Source organism: Phoca vitulina, unplaced genomic scaffold (genome assembly GCF_004348235.1).
Source record: "Phoca vitulina isolate PV1807 unplaced genomic scaffold, GSC_HSeal_1.0 scaffold2, whole genome shotgun sequence".
Classification (NCBI taxonomy): domain Eukaryota; kingdom Metazoa; phylum Chordata; class Mammalia; order Carnivora; family Phocidae; genus Phoca; species Phoca vitulina.
Genome location: NW_022589705.1, coordinates 39,701,642 through 39,726,680, shown reverse-complemented (window position 1 = coordinate 39,726,680; position 25,039 = coordinate 39,701,642). Strand labels below are relative to the sequence as shown.

Sequence of the window (25,039 nt, the reverse complement as noted above, 5' to 3'; positions counted from 1 at the left end):
GATAGACACAGAGGTCCTGGTCTAGTGGGAGAGAAAGACAAGTAACTAAAAGGACAATCAGTATAAACAGTGCTGTGATAGCAAAGAATACTTTAAGAACACAAAAGTGGACCTCTCATCTGTCATAAAATGGCAATGCGGGGGAAGAAGCATGGGTGCTTCCTAGAGGAGAAGATACCTAAGTCAAGTGGTCAGGCTTAAAGAATAAATAGTAACAAACTGCACAGAGAAGCAGGGGGAAAGGTATTACAGGCAGTGGAACAGCATCATTCCTGTAAATAGCCAAGAAGCTAGACCGTGGCATTTCCAAAGAACTCTAAGTTCAGTGAAGTGGGACAACAGAGTGGGAAGAAAATGGCACAAAATGAAGTTGGAGAAAGGCAGGAGCCACATCCTTTGATTCAGTTCAACAAACCCTTACTGAACACCTACCATGTACCAGACACTGAGAATATAAGGACTGAGAATAATAGGACACAGTCCCTATTCTCCACAAGCTTGTAATCTAGTGAATGAAACCTGGCACATAAACAGAGAATTTCAACATTATGTGATAAGTGAATCCATAGAGAAGGGAACTTAACTCACCTTAGAAGGGATAAGAAAAATTCATCTTAGCTGAGTCTTAAAGAATAATTAGGGGCACCTGGGTGGCACAGTTGGTTAAGTGTGCTACTCTTGGCTTCAGCTCAGGTCATGATCTCAGAGTCATGAGATCAAGCCCTACAGGGGGCTCCACGCTCAGCACAGAGTCTGCTTAAGATTCTCTCTCTCCCTCGGCCCCTCTTGCTTGTGCTCTCTCCCTCTCTCTCTGTCTTAAATAAATAGATCCTTAAGAAAAAAAGAACAAGAGATAACCAAAACATGGTACCATGGGAGTTAGAAAAAGTATTACCAGCAGAAGAAGAAAAAAAGTGCAGGTTTGAGGGTGATAAATGGCACATTGTGGAGGATAGCAACCAAACATAAGTAGTTCAGTATTCCTGGGATACAAAGCATGAAGCAAAGGTTTGGTCATGAGCCTGCAGTAAAAAGAAAGGGAACAAATGTCCTGCTAAGAACCTTAAGTGTTATCCTTTTGGTGATGCAGAACTACTGAAGAGTTTTTATCTGGAAAAACATAATATACTCTGATAATAGTATAGATAATGGATTCGAGAGAGATAGGTCTAGAGGCTTGGAGGACAATTAGAAGGCTATTGCAATAATACAGTAAAGAAATGCTGAAGGCTTGAACTAAGGTAGTTACATTATAGATGGATAAAGAGATGGAAATAAACTTGAGAGACAGTCAGGAAGGCAAAAATAAAGAAGTTTATTGATTGGGAGTGTTAAAAAATAGGGGAAAGGAATCAAGGATAGTACCTAGTTTTCCAAAAATTAAGGAAGAAAATACCTATCACATGTTGAAATTATTTGTTTAAATTATATTTATTTATATTAGTGCATGATCTTAGTGAAGGAACTGTGCTATCATTCCTTTTCCAGCCCAATGCCTTCATAAAGTGTGCAGTCAATAAGTATATGTGGAATTAATGAGAAAAAGCAAGGGATTGGTGGAAATGATGAGTTTGGTATTGAACATAATGAGTTTGAAGATACTTGTGGTATTTCCAAGTAGAAATTTGCAGGTGAAATTAACATAGGTATAGAGCTCAGGAAAGAAAACCAAGTGAAAAATAGAGAATTAGATGCCATCTGAATAACTGAAGCAATGGGAATGGATGAGTTCAGAGAGTGAGAGGACGTATTGGCAAAAGACAGTGTCCTAGGAGTGTCACTTAAACAAAAGTTTCATTTTATTTGACACAAGGATTGGGAAAGATGAACAAATTATGCAGACCAAGATCCAAAACAATCAGGACCATCCACTCTGCACTCAATTTCCAACAAGGAAATTCAGTAGCTCTCAGAAGTTATGTGACTGGCCCAACATAGCCAGCACCCAAGCCCAGATGCTTTGATTCTAAACGGAATACCTTTCCTCCCATACCTGCAACGTCAGATTATCAGCATACCATCATTAGAAATCATGATGTCCAATGCAGGGGCAACAGTTACGGTCTGCAAGGTGCCTAGAATCTTTTAATTGTTCAACCAGTATCATAGTAATTGAAACTTAAAAACATTCTTACACAGAAGCAGTGCTCAAGCATTGCTCTTAAAACCAAGAAATACAAGTAGGAAATAATTCTTGGGAGAGCTGATTTTATAACTCGATTGTTTGGGTAGCAGGTGTTCTTGAGAGTAAGGGCAACTGTATTAAAATTAACAGCTCTATATGCATAAAACGTAAACTACACAAATCGGCCCCACTGAATATACATTCTCTGCTCTGTTCTCTCCATATGAATGAGCACTGCTGTAGCAGCTCTCAACACTTGCTCTTGAACTCTGGAACTCTGGTGACAAACGGGGTTTGTAACATTATGATAATGAGAAGCTGTATTTTAAAAAAGATCATTATTAAAGTGCTCTGCCTTAATTTGCGTTGCCTTCCTATTTCCGCCCAACGTTATTTGGAATGAGTTGCAATTTCTAACCTACTACCAGTAACAGAAGCTCTGTGTGATTAAGACAATAAATATATTCACAAAATGTAAACGCAGCTTTTGGGGCTTCAAACATCTGCTCTGAAAATAAAACTTTCACGAACATACAGTCATGGGCAAAATGAAACCTTTCTTCCAAGACCTTTTTTTATGGAACTGAAAGGTCTAAAACACAAATAATGGTCTCATCCCAAACCCAGTATGCAGATTTAGCTAATTCACATGTGATGCTCTTCAATTATGAGCCCTTGTATAGCCGCAGGGCACACTCTCAGAGTCCTTTGGACGGCTTTAGAGACAATTGCTCAATGGGGCTAAAACTCTACATTGAAGATTTCAGTTCTAACAAGATCTGGATATTGAAATATCCAAAAGATCTGCTGGTTTCATTACTATTTTATTGCCAATGTTCTCACAATAGGAACAACCTCATGTGAATATTTGGTAAATCTTAGCCCCATATATTTTTTCTACCCTAGAAATGCAAGACAGATGAGAAACAGTTTATATTCAACTACCTCCTAGTTGGATCATTTGTTCAGTTTTAGCCAGGAATTTGAATGGTTTTTCCATCCCTACATAACTCATTATCTATTTCAAAATCAGTTGGACATCCTTAGAAAATTACCCAAAATATAGAGTTTTACAGATATTTATCACCACAACATTAATAATGGGTGGGGGGGGGGAACGAAAGCAACCCAGTGGCCAAGAATAAGGGAATGACTGACATAAAGGTTAATATATAAATTAAATAAAATATAACACACCATTTAAAGAGATGGTTACACAGATTATATAGTTACATATCAATGCTGCTGGCATGACAAGTCTTCACATAAACCAAAAGAAGTCTATTCTCTTACACATTCATTGAATCCATAGATAACGGAGCACATTATTACTACATATCATGTTTGAAAATAATTTTTACATTGTTCCCTGATAGTTTTCACCTGCACCCTTCTCTCCATAAGGCAATATTATTTAGGTCACTTCTTTCCACATATTGTCTTACTGAATCCTCCAAAAACCCAAAGAGGTAATCATATTAGTAGTTCACTAGAGTCATTATTATTATTAATAGTATTGTGAGTGGTTTATCCCAAGACATTAGGGATACTTAATTGCCTTTGGGGGATCCCATTCCTACAAGTCAACCAGTTACCAAGTTTTAATTGCTATAGTGACATTTTAAATATCTCCTTTTCTAGCAAAAGAAAACAAAAGTCTTCATTATTTAGACACTGGCTAGACCAGCACTGTAGAATAGAAATATAATGCAAGGCATACATGTAAGCCATGTGTGTCATTTTAAGTTTTCTATGACTGCATTTAAAAGGTAAAAAGAAATGAAATTAGTTTTAATAATATCTTTTATTAAGCCTGATATATCCAAAATATCATCAGTTTCAACTTATAATCAACATAAAAATTATTCATTAAGTATTTTAAAATATTTTTTTACTAAGTTTTTGAAGTCTAGCCTGTGTTTTACATTTATAGCTCATCTCAATTCAGATTAGCCACATTTCAGGTGCTCAGTGGCTACATGTGGCTGGGATAATGCAGATGGATGAGTGAGTGACTGCTGAGAGAATGTTGAAAATACTTGCATAAGATAAATTACAACATAATAAGCATTGTTTTTTTAACACTATGTGCCTGCCATTTAAGACAATAAAATTATGCAATTCAGAAGTAGATTTTATTACCATTCTTAGCTGAAAGATTTTTTTTTTCCTTTTTCCTTTTGATATATCATTCTGAAACCAGTATGTGTACAACTTAGCAGAAAAAACATTAGCAAATGTTATGGAGTATAATAGAATAAAAATATTGTGTCATTGGGGTAAGATGCCCTGGTTATGAGACAAATGAAAAGTAGTCGATGTATCTTGCCTCTCACAATGAAAAAATTCAGTTAAAAGGGAGGAGGCATTCAAGGATGACTTTCATATTTCCTAAGCACCAAAAACTTTCTTTAGAGGCAAGTACTTATCACCACCACTTCACTTAATCACATTAGAGGTATTCCCACAGTTTAGGTGTTTTTGCAAGAGCAACTAAGGAATGACCCTAGAAAGGTAAAAGCTTTTGATAAAAACTAAGCTTTCCAGTCAATCCTCAGGACAAGAAGGACTTAAAAACAACACCAACAAACTCCCTAATGAGGTCTACAAGTGAAATTAAAACCTCCATTTTTTTTCAAAACCCCAGGTTTGTACTTTACAACCCCCATTAAAAAAATACCCAAAGATGGGAGAGAATGGGCACTCAGAGAAAACAGTGACTGCACAGTTGGTATCCCCTTAGAAATGTTCCCGACCTGCTGCCACAACTAAAAGTAAGCCTCCAAGTTGAAATAATCTTTCCACAAAAGCTAGTCTATAAGAACTCTTCTGGAACATAACAGTACAATGTGTAGTCCAGTGAGGACAACCACAGTGAAGTAAATAGGCATCTAAATTATTACATAGTGTGATGACTGGCAAAATATGGAAGGTGTGGTGAAGGCACATCCAAGGGGCCATAACTGGAGGAGAAGGGTGTATGATTGGGGTTTAGCCTCCTGGAGAGAGTGAAGCCTAAACTAAATCTATACCATGGGTAGGTGTTAGCTTAGTGAAAGGAGTTTGAAGAAGAGGAAACAGGATGTTCCAAGGCCAGGGGTGGGAGAGGCATGGCATGTAAAAACACTGAGAGAAGTACAGGAGTGAGGGTAGGGGGCACAGGTAGAGAAATAAAGCTAGAGGATGAAGTAAGAGGTGTGAGCCTCTGACCCCTTGTAAACTAAGAGCATGGACTTCATCTTCAGAACAGTGAAGAGCTCCTAAAGTCTTTTGAGTGACTGTTTCTGCTTTGAAGTCCTCCCTTCTTGGGGCTTCTAGCTCCCTAATTCCTTGAAAACCCTAGAACTAAAGCATTTACAAGAGTTTCAGGGGGAAAGGCAAAAACTAATTAAGCACAATAGCTTCAACTGCAACAGAGGAAGGGGGGGGAAGAAAACGGAGTCAAATTCATTCACTGAACTTGGAAAGTTAGTATTTTCTCAGTGATTCCTCTAAGATCTATTTTTCCCCCTTTTAATGGCCTGGTTGTGGTTTCTTTGGAGTTTCATAAAATTAATGGCTTGTAACATCTCATTACAGGGCAAGTCTAAAGGCACCTTTCTCATCATTGCTTGAATCTCTGCCTTAAAGGGGATCCCCAGGATGGAAATTTTTCTGAGAGAGGGACTGTCATTCTATTTGACACCTTCCTTTCAACAAGGGAAAGTTATTTCAAATCCCTCTCTCAATCTAATACATGCACACACACACACACACACACACACACACACACACACACACACTGAACTACATCAGAACAAGGACAAAAGAAAGGGAGGGAGGACCAGCATAGGTAGCTTTCAGGGTCATTGCCTCTACCTGACCATCTCCTTTGTCCCCCAGTGACGGCCCAAAGAACATAATCCCTCAATCAAGCAATCACCCTCTTGAGAGGATACAGACACAGCTAAGGCCTCTTTTTCAGATATCACTTTTTTTGGTTTTCCTTTTCTAATTTGTTCAAGATGTTTCCTCTCTCTGGCATTCCACTACCCTCTATTTCTTATTAATTTTCTTCTGCAGACTATCTTAGACTGGCAGCTTTTTCTTAGCTCAGTCTCTAAACCCTTCGAGTCATTGCTTAAGGTCATTTACTCTTATTCTATTCACAGGGAAGATTTAAAAAAAAAAAAAAGCTCCTTAACATCCTCTGTCCAAAAATTCTGCTCATTCTGAAGAACCATAACCAAGGAGCCACTAAGGCTTTTTTCCTCTGTTCTGTATTTGTAATGCCACCTCCTAATCATTCTTACTTTCCAGCCCCTGACTGTTCTGTGGCATGTCCTGGAGAATCTGCTCAGATTCTCTCCATCCCCACAAAGCAGACTGGGAGAGATTAGACACCACATTCTAGTAGAACTCTGGCTTATTCAAGATAATCGGCAGAGCACATATCCCTGGGTTTAAAAAATAGTGAAATCCAACCTAATGCCAAAGGGAATTGAACCATGAGCCTCACGGGGGCATCAATTCTTCGTATTTCCATGCCACTGGGAATAGAGCTCTCAAAACAAGACCAAAGAGCAAAATTAGAATAAAAAGCCTTTGTGGCAAAAATTAAGGTATCTTTAGGGTGAACCATGCAGGAGAAAATGTGCCGGCTCAGTCATGAGTATCAACTTAATTCATTCTTCTGAGAGCCAAGACATTTTTAAATGCAGAGCTGTTTAGACTTGGTACTCATTCTGCAAAGTTAATAACGTTTTTGAGGGTTCATTAATCTCAACAAGGTTGAAAAAAATACATTTTCATGTTCTTGCTCTCCAACTATCATCTCTTTTTTTCCGACTATCATCTTTACAGTATATTTTTACATAAATAATTGGTTATGGCTCAAATTAAAATAACTTTGACAAATTATCAGGCAGGGCAAGGGTTTTTGAGCTTGTGCTGGGACGTGAGATACCAGCACCCCTGGGTGCCTCAGGACCATGTGTTATCTTATGATAACATTCAACTCACTTCTTTCTAGGCCCATAAAATATAAGTTTTTCATCTAACAGCTGAAATGACTGTGTTCTGTTTAGATAATATTCCCTCGCTGAAAGGTTACTCTCAATAGAATTTTTCCGATTAAAATATAAATGTGGTGTGTATGAGGACTAGGAATTGTGTCCCTGGCAACCCGGGTGTCCTCAAAAGCATTTCAATCCTGTCCTCATATCGCAATCCCTATAACACTTTGCAGACCACAGTGTCCTCTATATTAAAATCCTTCTCCTTACAGATTAACAAGTGGCAAGCCTTCATTCCTATACATATTACAATCTTTCTTTGTGGCATGCACTAAAGACCTCTGGTGTGATGAATTGTCATCTCCCTCAACCTCAAAGGTAACTGGCTATAAAATTATTTTATGTTCCTAGTATTCCTAGTCCTCGAGTAAAAATACTAGCTGTAATTCAATGTCTGCAATGTGGACATTGAATATTATTCATAAAGCATTCAAACTGTACTTTCCAGTTTTAGAATGCCATCAGAACTTCCCGATTGAATTACAGTCAAGCATTCAGCTGGCTGTCCTTTTTTTCTGCCTAAAAATTACTCACAAGCATGTCCCAACATCTCCAGGGCCTACATGGAAGTTCCAAAGCGAGCAGCGCTTTGCATAATCCTTCAAAAACTTCTTCAGGGACATTCAAGAGCCAAGAATTGAATAAAGCTGTAAAATTTAATGCTGGTTAAAAATTAAAACAAACAAACAGCTGGTAAAATGAAAATGTATTGGTAGTTTTCCAAAGAGAGAAGATGATGTCTGAAGATATAATCCAACTTCACTGGCTGGTTTCCAAAGCAAAATTCCTAAATTGATGGCATGGGTTTACACTAACTATGTCACACAGTTTTTGGTAAGGTAGAAAGAAGAATGGGGTTTCGCTTGTTTGTTTATTGGGGAGAGGGACTTGTTCTGGGACTTAGTTGTTCTTTGCTAACAACACTTACCTATATGCCCCGATCAAAATCCATCCGTACATACGTGTTTCATTAATCTCTCTTCTTTGGTTTGGAAACATCTCTATGTTTACTTTCAAGAGACGATAATTTTGCAGATGACTATATTCAGCTTCTCTGATTCTAACACATCATCAACAACTTATTTTATAAGCTCTTTCTCTTGGTCTTAGCCTTATTTTTTTCTCACATGCTTCCCACAATTTTATAAATTACCTTCCTTTTTAATAAGATGATCTTTTATCTTTGTGGTAGCCCCTTCAGACTTTTTCCAATGACAATATGTCCAAACCAGATGTCAGTGGACTATTTAGTATGAGGTAATGTAACCAATCTAATAAGTACAAGTTCTACGGCTCTTCTATGTGGCTGTGTTATAGAAAATCAGAGAGGCCAAATAATTTAGTCCGTAAAACATGACCTTATTTTATGCCTCAGACTCTGTCTTTTCTTTAGACTTGTTTTGTTTCTTCAAAATTATATGCTAATAAAATGTGAGCAGTTTTGCTGCCTTGTTGAATATTTAACACTCCTTCATTAAATCAGTTCAGTCAATTGCAGGTTTTATTCTAAGATCCAGGGAAAGAAAAATGGTAACAATCTGATAAGAGAAAGGCAAAAGCCTCTAACAATATATATTTTTATTTCATTATCATACATTCTGCACCTACCATTTCCAAGGCTCTCATTGTCTACAGTAAATTTGTCCAGTCTAGACCTACTAGATTCATTTGGTAACACTGCAAGATAAAGCTAAGTTAGACAGGCCCCAGGATAATTATCTTTATATATATTTACAGTCACCTATTAGAATACATTATTTCAATCTTATAATAATAATCCTTTCAAATAGACACCTTAATAATAATATTCTCCTCTGACTTTAACATTTCCTGGCTTGGTAATCAGCAAACTAGAGTTATTGTCATTCATAAAATTAAGATATAGGCCACTGACTCCTTGATAGTAAGACACTTATGTGTAACTTGACTACAGTGTTTTGTCTTTTTATTGCCAATTGGGAGGCCAAGTTAACTGTTTGCTTTCTGGGGTTTAGGATTATGTGGTTGAAGCACATTTTCCAAATGGCAATACAAGACAGAACCATAATCAATGGAATTTTATACCCTGAATTTCTCTTACTTAAATACATTTAATCCATGATCTTAGTGTGTTTCTTTAAAAAAAAAAAAAAATCCAGAAACTTCTGCCTTGTACTAACCTTATGGTAAACAATATAAGTGTTCCTTTCATATAATTTGGTTTATAAGACACACCTTAGTAACTGGAATTTTCAAATAGTTCCGAATTCTTCCCTAGTGCTACTCTACTAAGATGGTCCTACTAAGTAAGACCTCTCGTAAGAGATCTCCAGCAATTCAACTGCCTGCATGAAATAACAAATGATATTAAATAAAAATGCTGTGCACCATCCCTGAATTATTCACATGTCAGCAGGAAACTAAATGAGGAGTCTAAGTTCTTTGCCCTTTCCTACTTGCCCTCTGTGTCATTTATGAAAGAATCCCTCACAAGGCAAAATAACATCAATAGTGATGATTTTACGCCTCATCTCTTAAATATTCACACCTCAGCAAGAAGCTAAATGAAGAGAGTGGCCCTTACGTCCTCTGTCTAGGTGTCCTTCCAGTATCATTTGAGGAATCCTTTCAAAAGACAAATAACAATCACAATAGCAAATTTATTTCAGAAGAGGGAAAGGCATGATGAGGAAGGTATCTAATAGAGATTCCCATAGATGAGCTTTGCAATCATCTCTCGCTTTGCTCCTCCTCTTGGGAAGGACCACCCCTCCAACAGCAAGGAAATCAGTTTAAATTCCTCTGAACAAATATCATTTCACTGGCTACTCAGAAAGATCTATTTTCTTCCCATAATGTTTTATGATTACTTGCTCATCCAGAATTCCACACCACATTCCTCCTCCTAAGAGACCTCTGGTATCCTATTCTCATTTCACCAGCTTCCTTTCGTTATTGTCCCCCACTATTTCCACTGCTGCTCTAGTATCTCTTCCTCACTAAGGACACTCAGCCATCTCTAAACTTTTCAGGGACTAGGGAAACATTAGAGGCTTAGGAATCAGGGCTCAGAACATATCGGCTCTAATCAGAGAGGCAATATAGCACATGCATTAAGAGTGAGGCTCAGACACTGTGAATTGTGTAAGACTGTTGAATCACAGACCTGTACCTCTGAAACAAAAAATATATGTTAAAAAAAAAAAAAAAGAAGAAGAAGATAGCAGGAGGGGAAGAATGAAGGGGGGGAAATCAGAGGGGGAGACGAACCATGAGAGACTATGGACTCTGAGAAACAAACTGAGGGTTCTAGAGGGGAGGGGGGTTGGGGGATGGTTTAGCCTGGTGATGGGTATTAAAGAGGGCACGTATTGAATGGAGCACTGGGTGTTATACGCAAACAATGAATCATGGAACAATACATCAAAAACTAATGATGTAATGTATGGTGATCAACATAATAAAAAAAAAAAGAGTGAAGCTCAGAAAGGTTAAATACGTTGATCGAAATCCCAGCTTTATCACTTACTAGCTGTGTGAGGGTGAGGAGCTCATTTAACCTGCCGGGGCTTCTTTTTCTCATTGACGAACAAAACATACCTCAACAGTGAGTTATCAGGATTAACAAGGTAATACATGAAAAGCATTTAGAATCATACTCAGTAGCCTAAGTGTTGAATACGTGTTAGTTATTATTATTAGTCCCTATATACATATACTATGCTAATGGCAACAATCCCTCATGTTTCCATTTCCTTGTCTGAAAAATGAAAAGACTAGATTGGACTATTTCTGAAATTCCTTTTGGTCCTAAAATATCAAGAGTTTGAGTCTACTACAATTCCTTTTTTATAAAGCTCTAAAACTTTAACAGGAATCTTCTCTTTAACTTGAATAGTAGATGAAAACAGAAGATCATAAAATAAACATATGGCATAGTCCCTGCCTTTAAGAACCATAAAATCTTTTGTTTTGAAGCATTAAGGACAAGTTTCATTTTTCCCCTTCAGATGTATTTCCTTTTCTTCCTAAATTACTTCATCAGATTTTCAGGGAAATCTGACACACTAAAAAAATTCATTTATAGAATAGACGGTATGATATGTTACTAAGTAACATAAAGTCACATGAATGTGTTAAGTTTAGCAGCTAGATAAACTTGAAAATTGAATAAATAACATTTATGGGGAAAATATAATCAAATATATTTTCATTCACCTTCAACTAATATTTACTGAGCATCTACTATTTTCTGGGCATAATAATAAATTAGGAAAGCTCCTAACGTAAACACGTAGAAAACAGTAAAGGAGAGATGAGATGAATGGCTTGCCACCTCAGGACATAGGGAAAACTGCACCAGCCGCCCTGTCGGAGAGAAAGAGTAGTGTGTGGTCTCAGAGGGAGATTACTCAGTCTGAAATTACAAGGTAAAGAGGGTCTTAAATGTGATTAAAAAGCTAGCAAGCTTTGATCCCAAATTCAACATGTCCTTTATAACTACTGCTACTATTATTATTATGAACATCCTTAACCTCAAAAGAAGCTTAAAGACATTTTGTTCCCTAAACTCACGAATTATCTAATAGCATATGGGATAATTTATTTATCAAAAAGTCCTCATAAATTGAAAAAAGATGAAACAGATATTCTCTAGCTAGGGTTTAGAAAATATGAGAAGAAACATCCAAATGCAGACATAAGTAAGATCTTGGAACCAAAAGTTGCTCAAATGTTCAGGGGATTAAATTCCCTCTCTATTTTAAGAGGAAAGAAAATTTTAAAATATTCTTTATTTAAAGACTCTTATGCACAATTTTTTTATTTCAAATACATTTCAAAAAAGCATTATGTAAATACAAATTAATTTTGTTACTATAAAAATAATAAATAATAAATGAGGGTATTGGACCAGATTATCTCTACGGAACCTTCTAATTCCAAAATTATATAAATTGCTTTATCTAGTAATAACATAGTAACATGAAAATGCTGGTACATTTTTAGGGACATCTGGGTGGCTCAATCAGTTAAGCATCCGATTCTTGATTTCAGCTCAGGTCATGATCTTAGGGTCATGGGATCAAGCCCCACATGGGGCTCAGCGCTCAGCACAGAGTCTGCTTGTCCCTCTCCCTCAGCTCCTCTCCCCGCTCATGCGTGCTCTCTCTCTCTCTCTATCTCTACCTCTAAAATAAATAAATTAATTAATTAATAATCAATCTTGAAAAAAAGAAAAGAAAATGCTGGTCCATTTTCAAATATGCTATTTCTTCCACGAAGGAAACTTCAGAAGGCTCTACTCAAGACAGCAAATGAACTGACTGCTGCTAAGAGAATCTGAAAAAATTTGACATATCTGTCCCTGATACAGACAAGAAAATTATTTCACACCTAAGTCAATCAAGTAAGCCACCAGGATAATTTGTACTTGAAAAAAATGCAGGATGGGCTTCTGTGTCTGTGCACGTGTGTGTGTATAAGGTATGGTATTGAATAATCAGTTTGGGTTTTTTTTTTTTTTTAATGAAAATAAGCATGGCTTAACGAGGCTGAATTCCATAGAAATAAAGCCTATTTTTATGCTTTTCCTATCAATTTGCCAAAATTCTGAGGAAAAAAAACCCACAAATAAATGATTTATCTTTCAAGAAGGTAGCTTTTGACTTCAGAGTCAATCAGACTTTTTGAAAAGTAGAAGCTTTTCAGCTGTCAAAAGAAACTGTCATTTTTTTGTTCAGCATCTTACTATTCTTGATGTTGTATTACACATCAATAACATACCGAGGGAGGCCTTAATCACTTGTTTCTTTTATGCTTCCCAAATACAACATGGAAACGAGATGTTGGTTGAATTTAAACCATGTGGAGACTTACTTCATTTATGGAGAAAAATAATTCAATATATTTTATGGTAGAAGTGCACAGTGGCTAAAGACAACAAGTAGAATTCTGGAGATCTAGGGTTTAGTTCCAGCCCTGACACCAGCATCATGCATTCAGTCATCAAGTATTTATTGAACACCTACTATGTGTGTCTATTCCTTTGGAGTCTACAGTCCCTGAGAGGTCAGAATAGACGCAAGACAGAGATAAAATAAATCCACAACTATAAACTATAACAAGTAAAATGAAGGAAGAGACAAGTATAAGTATACTTTCAAAGAATCTGAAGAAGAAAAGTGTGAATCACACATACTGCATAGAAAAGGATGTCACAGGACTAGTAAATTATCCAGAGCCTCAAGACATAATCCACATAAGCTACCTGCAGAGTTGATTCAGATCTCACTGGACTATGATCACATCTATGAGGCCCTTGGGGCAAGACACTCCATTGATTTTTGGCCAAGTCTAAATAAAAGTAACAAAGTATGGAGCAATTTCTATCTGGATTTGAAAAGGACTGTTCAAATAATCTGGATTTTTAGAAAATCATTCTCATCTCTCATATTTAATCCTCCAGATTCATTCCTATTCAATTATGCATTAAGGTGTTGGCAGTACCCAGAAATACTTGAACTTTATCCTTTTCTTAGAATGAAATTACTTATTTCTCTAAGACAAATTCTGCCATGTGATAATGAGATGCGTGTGACATTTCCCTGTAATTATAGAACTAATTTATATGTTCTGTGGTGAAATGCTCTGATGACATATATACAACTTGCTAAAAATGTGTATAATTAAGTCGAACGTCAATGATAGCTGAGACCAATTCTAAAACTATGAGAGCTATTCTCCAATCCAAAGTGAAAGGAGACTTCATTAGTGAAAACAAGCCCAAGATCTGTTCTGTGAATTTAGAGGGTAGATATAACAAACAATAAAAATTCATGTGTGTAAGGAAGAGAAGGGTCAGAGAGCTTTAGTGAACTAAAAATAGAGATTCTCCAAATTTCTGCCCCATAACTTTTGCCTCACTGACTAAAGTGTGTTGACAACCAAAACAACTGGATGGAAAACAGAAACATCCTGCCAGCTCCCAGTTGCTCTATCATCAATGGTGCACAGCAAATGACCATGGCTATAGAATACAAGGTCGATGTTTTTATTCAAGGCTTCTTCAAGCTTAAGCCCTTGAAAAACCAGAAGCAGCATTAAAGAGGCAAGTAGAAGCATCCAACTGAGTGGTCTGTTTGTGTCAGTAGAGTCTGGGTCACATTGCTTTCTGTGATCAAGTGAATGAATGAATGGACTACACTGGCAAGTCAAGAAAACAGAAAGATAATAAAACAATTTTTCAAAGAAGCTGACATAAAATAAGTATATTTTAATATTCAAGAAAGGTTATTTAAGAACCAACCACTTAAGTCACCAACTTTTGAACAGCAATTTACTCATTTTTTATAAGCAAAACAAATTATTTATAACTACTAAAGGAAGAATATTAATTCTTTACTCAGTTTCATTATACACTAACCCATATGAAAAATTAAGGAAAGAACAAGATGCCACATAAATTATTACATGCTGAATCCCCCTTAGGGTATTTGATTTCTAATAAGGATATTAAAATTCACACCCATTAGAACCTCAATTCTGCATGAAAACATTACATTGTAAAATGTTAAAAAAAAAATAAAGAAGGTTAATAAAACATTACAAAAAATAAACAGTGAGGCAACATGCCTCCATTTAATATTTATCTAAGTAATCTATTCTTCCTATAAATCACTATATAAAACCTATAATCGCTCTGATTCTCTCGTATCTCAGCCAACAAAGGAACGACTAATGCATTGGATATCTAAGAATATGAAGAATCATTATCATTTATAGTAATTACTGATTTAAGTAAACAGAATGTTATATTTAAACACTGATATTAATGTATTTGTTCATTTAAAATTGGTTATGTCTTTAATGAAGGCATTTGAGGTATCTTTGTGAATTACATGATTTCTTGTATTTATCACCCACCAGTGGTTTCTTTTTTCTGGGATTTCCATTAAAAACACATTGGGATAAAGGCATTTTTTAAGTTAATAGGACTGGTCTCTCTATAGAAGTATGTTTACTATTTATAAAAAGACCATTTTTCTCCAAACTACTCCTTGTTACATAGCAGGTCAACATCTGAAGGATAATTATTGAGACTATTTACTCAACTCCTGCTTTATTACCACAGTCTTCATCTGATCTTGCCACTATTGCTCTTTAAAGAGAAAACAATTTGTAAGAGGTGCTTTAAAATAATGTTAGAGTTTTATTCTCTCCCAAAACTAAGCTACACGTCTCCACATGTTAGACCCAAACTTTTCTGCCTCTCAGATTCCATTGTTTTCTAACCACCCTTCAACACTCCTGACCATGTCCACTCCATTATTCCAGTAAGTGTTCACAATACGCAAAACCCAGAGGTCAGAGACACAGGATGGAACAGCATCTAATATTAAGATTGTAGAGGTATATTCTCAAAAGCAACAAAGAAAATATTGTTACTGACATAGGAATGTATCTGTAAGGAATCATACTGCAATAGTTTTAAAAGCTGGTATCTGTTTTGGTGTGATGGAAACTTCATTGCCAACAAAGGTAGCATTGGTTATAAATGGGGTGTAATATTATGGATAAACTTCAAATGAAATGTTAACAGTAATTTATTTTAAGGGCAAATAACAGAAACAAAATGCTCATTCAAGTTTGCACTGGGAGCATAAAAAGAAAGATGAATTTTACCTGAAGTGTTCAGGGAGAGCTATATTCTAGGTGAGCAAAGCCAACACCAAGGGTGATCTGCCTGATAACCCAATTCTCCTTTCTTCCCCACTGGAGGATCTTGATTTTTTCCAGGATCCACCCTTCCCTCTTATTCCTCAGAAGTAAATTCTGTTAATCCAAGGCAATCGTATTAGTCCCATTCCCTTTTCTAGAGGTTGATTTAGTCAGGGCATGTGGCCCAATCCTGGTAAATGAGCTGTGAGGGGAAGTCAGCTAGGGAAGATGTCCCCACTCTGAAAAACAGACACATGGGAAAAGATGTATCCTTTTCAGCAGGACATTGTGACTAGTGGTGATGCTATCTTGCAACCACAAAATAAATTTGCCTGATGTCAAAACTGATACACTGAGAATCAAAGACTTTCAAAATGGCAAAAACCTAAGTTCTCAATGATGTCAATAAGATTTGAATTAACAAACCCTGGAAATGTTATGTCCCATAATAGATTTTCTTATTAATTCATGTGAGTTAGGGATTTCCTGTTACTTTGCAGTTGAAGGAAGAGCACGAATTTGATACATGGAAGGGGAGGAGCCATACAGGTATAAGAAACAAGATGCATAAAGTAAAAGAAAATAGTGAGAAAGAACACCTCTATGGGATAAAACTGGATGAATAAGTATAATTTCTACTTTTTAAGGCACCTCCTTGTTCTATGATGCTTTATTCTCATATGCACACACACACACACACACACACAAATATAACACACAGTTGTTCTCAGAAAATCTCTAGAGTTTCGGGTGCCACAGATTTTAACAAACTCATACACATGGACATGCATATACATATGCATGCATGCACACACACACACACACACACACTCACACACTGTGTTAATTAGGCTTTTGGTAACATCACAGGGTCTTCAGGAAGATGGGAATAATAGTTGCTTATATTTTTTTTTAAATATTTTATTTATTTATTTACTTATTTATTTGAGAGAGAGAGAAAGAGCACGAGCAGGGGGAGGCACAGAGGGAGAGGGACAAGCAGACTCCCAGCTGAGTGCAGAGCCCAATGCAGGGCTTGATTCCACCACCCCAAGATCATGACCTGAGCCAAAACCAAGAGTCGGAGGCTCAACCGACGAAACCACCCAGGCGTCCCTAGTCGCTTATTTCTAAAGAAAAGTGATTTTGTCTTAGAAAAAGAAACAACTCTAATATGTTTTTTATGATTATGACAAGTGTAGTCAGAAGGTAGAATATGGGTTTTCATTTCTTCCATTTTTTTAATTCTACCTTTTGTTTTATTTAGTGATACCCCGAGAAGCACTGGAATTTATGTTAGTGACTTTATAGCATTAAAAATATCTTCAGGGGCGCCTGGGTGGCTCAGTCGTTAAGCGTCTGCCTTCGGCTCAGGTCATGATCCCCGGGTCCTGGGTTCGAGCCCCGCATCGGGCTCCCCGCTCGGCGGGAAGCCTGCTTCTCCCTCTCCCACTCCCCCTGCTGTGTTCCCTCTCTCGCTGTGTCTCTTTGTCAAATAAATAAATAAAATCTTAAAAAAAAAAAAAAATCTTCAAATAGCCTGCAGCTGACGGAACACTATGGGTATGTTCCTTGGTTTAATGAAAACAGGGATGTATCAGGCCTGCGGTTCATCTCTCCATGGAGGAGATTTTTGGCTTGCTTTCCTCTTTTGCCTCATCCCTGCACAACTTAAAACACAGTGAGGAGGTTGGGGTGCCCAGTCAAATTTCTTCCCTTGAAATGCACATCATGTGTAACATTTCAAAGGTCATTCTCTAGACTTCATGCTTTTAAATTACAACAACAGGAAAATGAAATGAAAGCATCTAGCCTGTCAAAACCTTAGTAGCACAACAAATGTTTTTTTCAGAATATACAGAAAGCTTTATTGAAGAAGGTATTCACTGAGTGTCCACTACTTGCCCAGTGGCTCTCCTAGAGCCTGGCACAGAGGAGGCCCTACGTGAGGATTACCTGAATGAATGAATAAATGAGATCACAAAAATGAAAAGGAAACAATTTCTTACCAAAAAGAGATTAAAGTCTAATAAGGGAGACATACACAGATATAACTATTAGGCAAAGTGATAAATTCCATAAAGGAAACACAGCATGCCAAGAAGACATATGAAGAAGTAATTAAATACCTAGAGTGAAGACAAATGAAGGCTTAGTCATAAGGGCAAAAATGGAGATACATTGATAGAACAGGATTAAAATTAAAGATGGGTCATGTTCCTAATATGGAAAAGGGAAAAACAGGGTAGCGGTAGCTACTGTTTTTATCTTCTCAGCATCCCTTCCCCCTTCATTTGGTAACAAATCCCACCTCCACTCTGCTTGACCATCATGTCAGCCTATCAAACAGACTAGGTCCATCATGCTACCCACCCACCTGGGCACAGTAGATTAGAAAAGGGATGGGCAAATGTCCAATGTTGGGAGGATCAAAGCCCTTCCCTAGGGCTTCTGTACATGGAGCTCGCAAAGTAGTTCCCATTGTCATATGATTGCAAAGCTCTTCATATATAAGCCCTGAGGTCCCAAAGAGCATGACTCTATCATATGAAGAGGCCCATCTACAGTAGAAGAAAATAAATACCAAATGTAGAGAAATGGAAGGAGCATTATAGAAGCATTTAGTTTCCTGATTTCATACACATCCAGCTTCATCCTTGCCCTTCGCAATTACTTGAGCTAATAAATTCCTTTTTGTTTAAGCTACTTTGTGTTAGGTGTCTGATTTTCAAAACTGAAAGAACAATAGTACATAGAGACTATCAGAGGATCTCAGGCCTTTGGCCGTGTCTGACGATTTTCCCCCCATAATTAACTTTGGATGGCATTTAAACTTTACATGTTCAAACCAGTTGTCAAAAAGGACAAAGGTATATTTATATTCCAGTTAGTACATATGCACTACCAATATATATGCACTTAACAATACAAGCCTCAAATACATTATGCAACAACTGATATAATTGTATGAATAAATGATAAAGCAGTGACAAAGAGGAAAGCTATCGGAGGAAAAAAAAAACATATTAACCGCAAGAGGGAAGTAATTAAATCTACAACAGAATCACTGGCCATAAGAAAGACCAAAAAACAATGTAACAGCATCTTCAAAATCCTGAGGAAATATGTGTATAAATAAAGATAAAATACTGACATCTTCAGATATATAATGATTAATAGAATATAAAGCAAGTCATCCATTAAAAAAAAATCACTTGAGGATATACTTTATCTGGAAAAAAAAAAAAGACAGAGAGGAAAAGTGTGGTTCTTAAGAAATAATAACCATAGAAATTTATTTTTGAGTGTTGCTAAATTATTAATGACTATCAAAAAAGTAACTTACCTATGTGTTTAAAAAATGAAAAACTAGGGGCACCTGCATGGCTCAGTCAGTTGGATGTCTGACTCTTGGTTTCGTCTCAGGTCGTGATCTCAGGGTGGTAAGATCAAGCCCAGCGTCAGGCTCCCTGCTCAGCTGAGAGTCTGCTTGAGATCCGCTCATGTAAGCTTTCTCCCTCTCAAATAAATAATAAAATAAATCTTTTTAAAAATGAAAAACCAAAATTCTAGACAACAAAAACTAGAGAGAAATAGGAGGATACTAATCAATGGCTATTTAAAACAGCTAAGGTTCTTGTCACGTTTGGACAGTTGGATAAGAATACAATCTAACTTTAAAATTGTTAGAAAAAATCATGAGTTGGGGGGGCCCAAGTGGCTCAGTCAGTTGAGCCTCCAACTCTTGGTTTTGGCTCAGGTCATGATCTTGAGGTGGTGAGATCAAGCCCTGCATTGGGCTCTGCACTCAGCTGGGATTCTGCTGGAAGATTCTCTCCTCTGCCCCTCCCTCAACTCACACAGGCATGCTCTCCCTCTCTCTGTCTCTCTCAAAAAAATAAATAAATCTTTTAAAAAAAAGAGAAAAAAATCATGATTATGTATAAATTAAGACTTCTATTTCTGACAATATGTCGGACTGAATAGCCTGAAAATATACCATTCTTTTATTCAACCAACGTTTCTTAAAACCTAGTTCTGGCCCACGGTTCTCAAGAGGTCACACGTAATGGAACACTACACCAAATATGTTCAGTGTCAGCTTTCTCTTTTCCATACATCTAGTCTTAAATATATATGTCAAGGAACCAGCAATAAACTCTCATAATAAAACTATTTAAATAGCACCATATTACTAAAATTTGATGTTATTTCAGTCAATTTAATTATGATTTCCTCTTTCCTCTTTATAAGTTTGAACCTTATGCTGCCTTTTCAAGATATGCATAGGAAAATACAGCATTCATTCTACTATCTTAAATCTCTATTATCCTTAAAATAATAATAGTTTTCAAGTTTGATGCTAACATTTGCATGCTGTACAGTTATTTTGACTTTAGTCTTAAAAATATTTTCTGTTTTAATAATACAGTAGGAGCCATGCAATCAGTCTGTTTTTCACTGCAAAGGGATTAAAGTCAGATATGGTCAGTGGTAGACAGTACATACTGTTATTAAAATCGTATTCTATAAATCAGCAGGCATGTAAATTTTCCATAAAATGAATTTAATCTAGTTACAAATATGGGCTAATTTCAAGATGAGAGAACTCATTTATAGTTCTGCAAATATACTTCCTCTCTCAAATGACAAAATTATATGCAGTACTTTGTAAGTCAAATTTTACGATCAGCAAATATAATCAAACAGGTTTGCCTAGTGTTTTGCATATTTGGCAATACATCTTATTTACTCAATTGAGACACGGGAGCTTTCAGCTATAGGTAGGTAGCTTTTTACTGTTCTACCTCTCATTCTCCTTTTATGATGACGGGAATATTTTCAATACTTGTTCAGTGCATGTGAACATACTCAGTCCTTTGTCAGATGTATAGATTTAGCCAATGTAAATATGCTTTAAAAATTATTATCCACTATGGAAGAGAATAGCTATTCACCAAACCACTGCAACCTTCTGCCTGGGCACACAGCTATACCAGACTTTCCAACCTCCCTTACAGTTAGATGTGGCCATGTGGTTTAGTTCTGCCTAATGCAATGTGAGCAGAAGTGATGGGCTCCACTACTAGGCTCTCCCATAAAATCTTCCCATCCACTATCTGGTTGTCAATGCCCAAGTGATCTTGGAAGCCATCTGTTAAAAGTGGAAAACCAATGAATGTCAGGATGTTCAAATGACAAATGTTCAAATGACAGTCCCTCTAACCCTGATTTCCCCTACCCCCAACATACAAATATACCATTGTGGACACACATTGCTATTATGTGGGCAAGAAATAAACTTCTACTGTGTTAAACCATGACAATTCTAAGGTTTACTTGGTACAGAAATTAGTCTATTATAATCAATACAGAAAATCATTCCTCCAAATGGGGTACTGTTGTAAGAAAAACCTAAAATATATGCCATTGGTTTTGTGGCCAAGCAGTAGATAATAAGGAATTAATGTCAGAGGCTGAAAAGATGGAGGTCTGTGGTATACAGTAGCAAAACATTTGGTAAAACTATCGCCTACAAAAACCTGCAAGATAGATCATGTGCCCACTGACCCTATGGCTCTGCCTCGCCAGAGATTAGACTTCCCAGTCCCTTTGCAATTAAGTAGGGTCATGTGGCTAGCTCTCACAACAACTGGAACAGAAGTGATCTTTGCCACCACTATCTCCCTTTTTACATCTTTGCTACCAGCAGATCTTGGAAACCATATGTTCAAGGTGGAGGTTCCACCAAATGGAAGGACCTAGGTGCCTGAGTCACCGCTTGGAAAACAGCCAACTCCACCAATTATAATGGGTTTTTTAAACTTCATATGAAAGAAAAATAAATTTCTATCATATTAGAACCATAACACACTTTAGACTTGTTACAACAGCTACCTTAACTGATAAAACAATCTGAAGCTCACTTGAAATAATGAACCCAATCATTTCTGCCCATCAACACAATTATTGGTAAAGTCAGAGGAAAATTACCTTGGTGAAAGAATCTTAAAAACATCAAATCAATAAGCATTTCATTTCAAAGTCAGTATGCTAGGTACAAGGTTAAAAGCATGGTTAAGGAGTTCTGAGAACATAGTCTTGAATGCCAGCACTACCATTTTCTAGTTGTAGAGCCTAGAATAAATAGATTTATCATCTTGGAGCCTCTTGTCCCCATATATAAATGGAGAGAACCCACCCTACTTTGTAGAGTTGTTTCAACAATATTATAACATATACAACATGCTTAGGGCACAGTTGGGCCTTGAGTAAAGTGCCCAATTATTCTCTTTCTCATCTTATACTAAGTTCAGGGTATTAAGTGAACTTTAGAAAATTAGTAGTTCGTATTGGTATATTTAATTTAGTTTAGTAAAAGGCTCCAATCACTGACTCCAGTGGACATTAGAAAACACAATACAAGAACAGAACAATACAGTGAAAGAGAGACAGAGTCAGCCTTTCTATCACATCTCAGTGAAAGTCTCTCGGGAAATTATTTCCCTCTTATCTCTTGATTTTTCTGACCCTCCTCAGTTGCACTCTCTTTTGTCAAGCTCTGAAAGCCTAAAAAGGGTCCTGGGATCAAGCCCCACATCGGGCTCCCTGCTCCTCGGGAAGCCTGCTTCTCCCTCTCCCACTCCCCCTGCTTGTGTTCCCTCTCTCGCTGTCTCTCTCTCTGTCAAATAACTAAATAAAATCTTTTTAAAAAATAAATAAATAAAAAATAAAAATACTTTAAAGGATCTCTGGGACAACATCAAACATACTCATATTTGTCTTATAGAGGTCCCCAAAACAGAAGAGAGAAATGGGCTTTTTTAGTTGATTTTACTATTTTTGTCTTTTATACTAACTTTTTAGGTGGCTGATTTACTGCCTTTACTATAAATTTGCCTTTACTGGTGAGATTTTTTGTCTTTCATATATTTTTCTTATTTCAGTTATGATTTTTTTTCAACTTAAAAAAGACCTTTTAGCATTTTTTTTTTTTTAAGATTTTATTTATTTATTTGACAGAGAGAGAGACAATGAGAGAGGGAACACAAGCAGGGGGAGTGGGAAAGGGAGAAGCAGGCTTCCTGCCGAGCCGGGAGCCCGATGTGGGACTCGATCCCGGGACTCCAGGATCATGACCTGAGCCGAAGGCAGTCGCTTAACCAACTGAGCCACCCAGGCGCCCCTAGCATTTTTTTTAAAGATTTATTTATTTTAGAGAGAGAGAGAAAGAGAGAGTGTGAGCAGGGGGATGGGCAAAGGGAGAGGGAGAGAGAGAATCCTCAAGCAGACTACCTGTTGAGTGTGGAGCCTGATGTGGGGCTTGATCCCAGGACACTGAGGTCATGACCTAAGCTGAAATCAAAGAGTTGGCCGCTTAACTGACTGAGCCACCCAGGCACCCCCAACCCTTTAGCATTTCTTGTAAGGCTGATTTAGTAGTGATGAACAAGTAAAATCAACTATAACTACAATAAGAAGTCAAGGGATACACTCAGAAAAAGAAGTAAAATAAGACATCGAAAACATAAAACATGGAGGGGGAGTGGTAAAAATATATTCCTTTTAGAATGCACTTAAACTAGGCGCCTAGGTGGCTCAGTTGGTTAAGCGACTGTCTTCGGCTCAGGTCATGATCCTGGAGTCCCGGGATCAAGTCCCACATCGGGCTCCCTGCTTAGCAGGGAGTCTGCTTCTCCCTCTGACCCTCCCCCCTCTTGTGCTCTCTCTCTCTCTCTCTCATTCTCTCTCCCTCAAATAAATAAAATCTTAAAAAAAAAAAAAAGAGGGCGCCTGGGTGGCTCAGCCGTTAAGCGTCTGCCTTCGGCTCAGGTCATGATCCCAGGGTCCTGGGATCGAGTCCCACATCGGGCTCCCTGCTCGGCAGGAAGCCTGCTTCTCCCTCTCCCACTCCCCCTGCTTGTGTTCCTGCTCTCGCTATGTCTCTCTCTGTCAAATAAATAAATAAAATCTTTAAAAATAAATAAATAAAAAAATAAAAAAATAAAAAATAAAAGAATGCACTTAAACTTAACCAATCATCAGCTTAAAATAGACTGATTATATATATGTATATATGTCAATATATATGAGCCTGATAATAACCACAAACCAAAAATTTACAATAGATACACAAAAAATAAAGAGAAAGGAACCCAAATACAACACTAAAGAAAACCATCAAACCACATGGAAGAGACAAAGAGAAGAAGAAAAGAAGAGAACTACAAAACAATCAGAAACCAATTGACAAAATGGCAATAAGTACATACCTATCGAGCACCTGGGTGGCTCAGTTGGTTAAGCGTCTGCCTTCTGCTCAGGTCATGATCCCAGGGTCCTGGGATCGAGTCCCGCATTGGGTTCCCTGCTCAATGGAGAGTCTGCTTCTCCTTCTACCCTGCCCCCTGCTCGTGATCTCTCTCTCTCACTCTCTCTCTCAAATAAATAAATATAATCTTTAAAAAAAGTACATACCTATCAATAATTACTTTAAATATAAATGGACTAAATGTTCCAATAGATAAAAAATAAGGCCCATCTATATGCTTCCTATAAGAGGCACACTTTATATCTAAAGACATACAGAGACTGAAAGTGAAGAAAGAAAAAGATATTCCATGAAAATGGAAACAAAAAGAAAAAGAAAGCAGATGTAACAATAATTATATCAGACAAAGCAAACTTTAAAACACAGCCTGTAACAAAAGACAAAAAGGACACTGCAAGATGATAAAGGGGTCAGTCCAAAAAAAGGATATAACATTCTAAATATTTACGCACTCAACATGGGAGTATGTATATATATATCAAACATTAACAGACATAAAGGGAGAAATTGACAGTAATAGAATCATAGGAGACTTTAATAGCCCATTTGCATCAATGGGTAGATCATCCAAACCGAAAATTAATAAGGAAACATTGGCTTTAAACAACATGTTAGACCAGATAGACTTAATAGATGTATACTAATCATTTCATCCAAAAACTGCAGAATGCACATTCTTTTCAAGTGTACATGGAACATTCTCCAGGATAGATCACATATTAGACCACAAATAAGCTTCAATAAATTCAAGAAGATTGAAATCTATCAGGCATTTTTTTTCCTGACCACAGCAGTATGAAACTAGGAATGTAAACTGATGCAGCCACTATG

The 25,039-nt window shown here is 37.0% G+C and overlaps 1 protein-coding gene across 5 annotated transcripts in view; it reads right to left on the bottom strand.

Annotated features, from left to right (window-relative positions):
• SLC44A5 (solute carrier family 44 member 5) overlaps positions 1-25,039 on the bottom strand; it is a 351,239-nt gene that overhangs the window by 240,040 nt on the left and 86,160 nt on the right. The gene's annotated exons all lie outside the window — the stretch shown is intronic.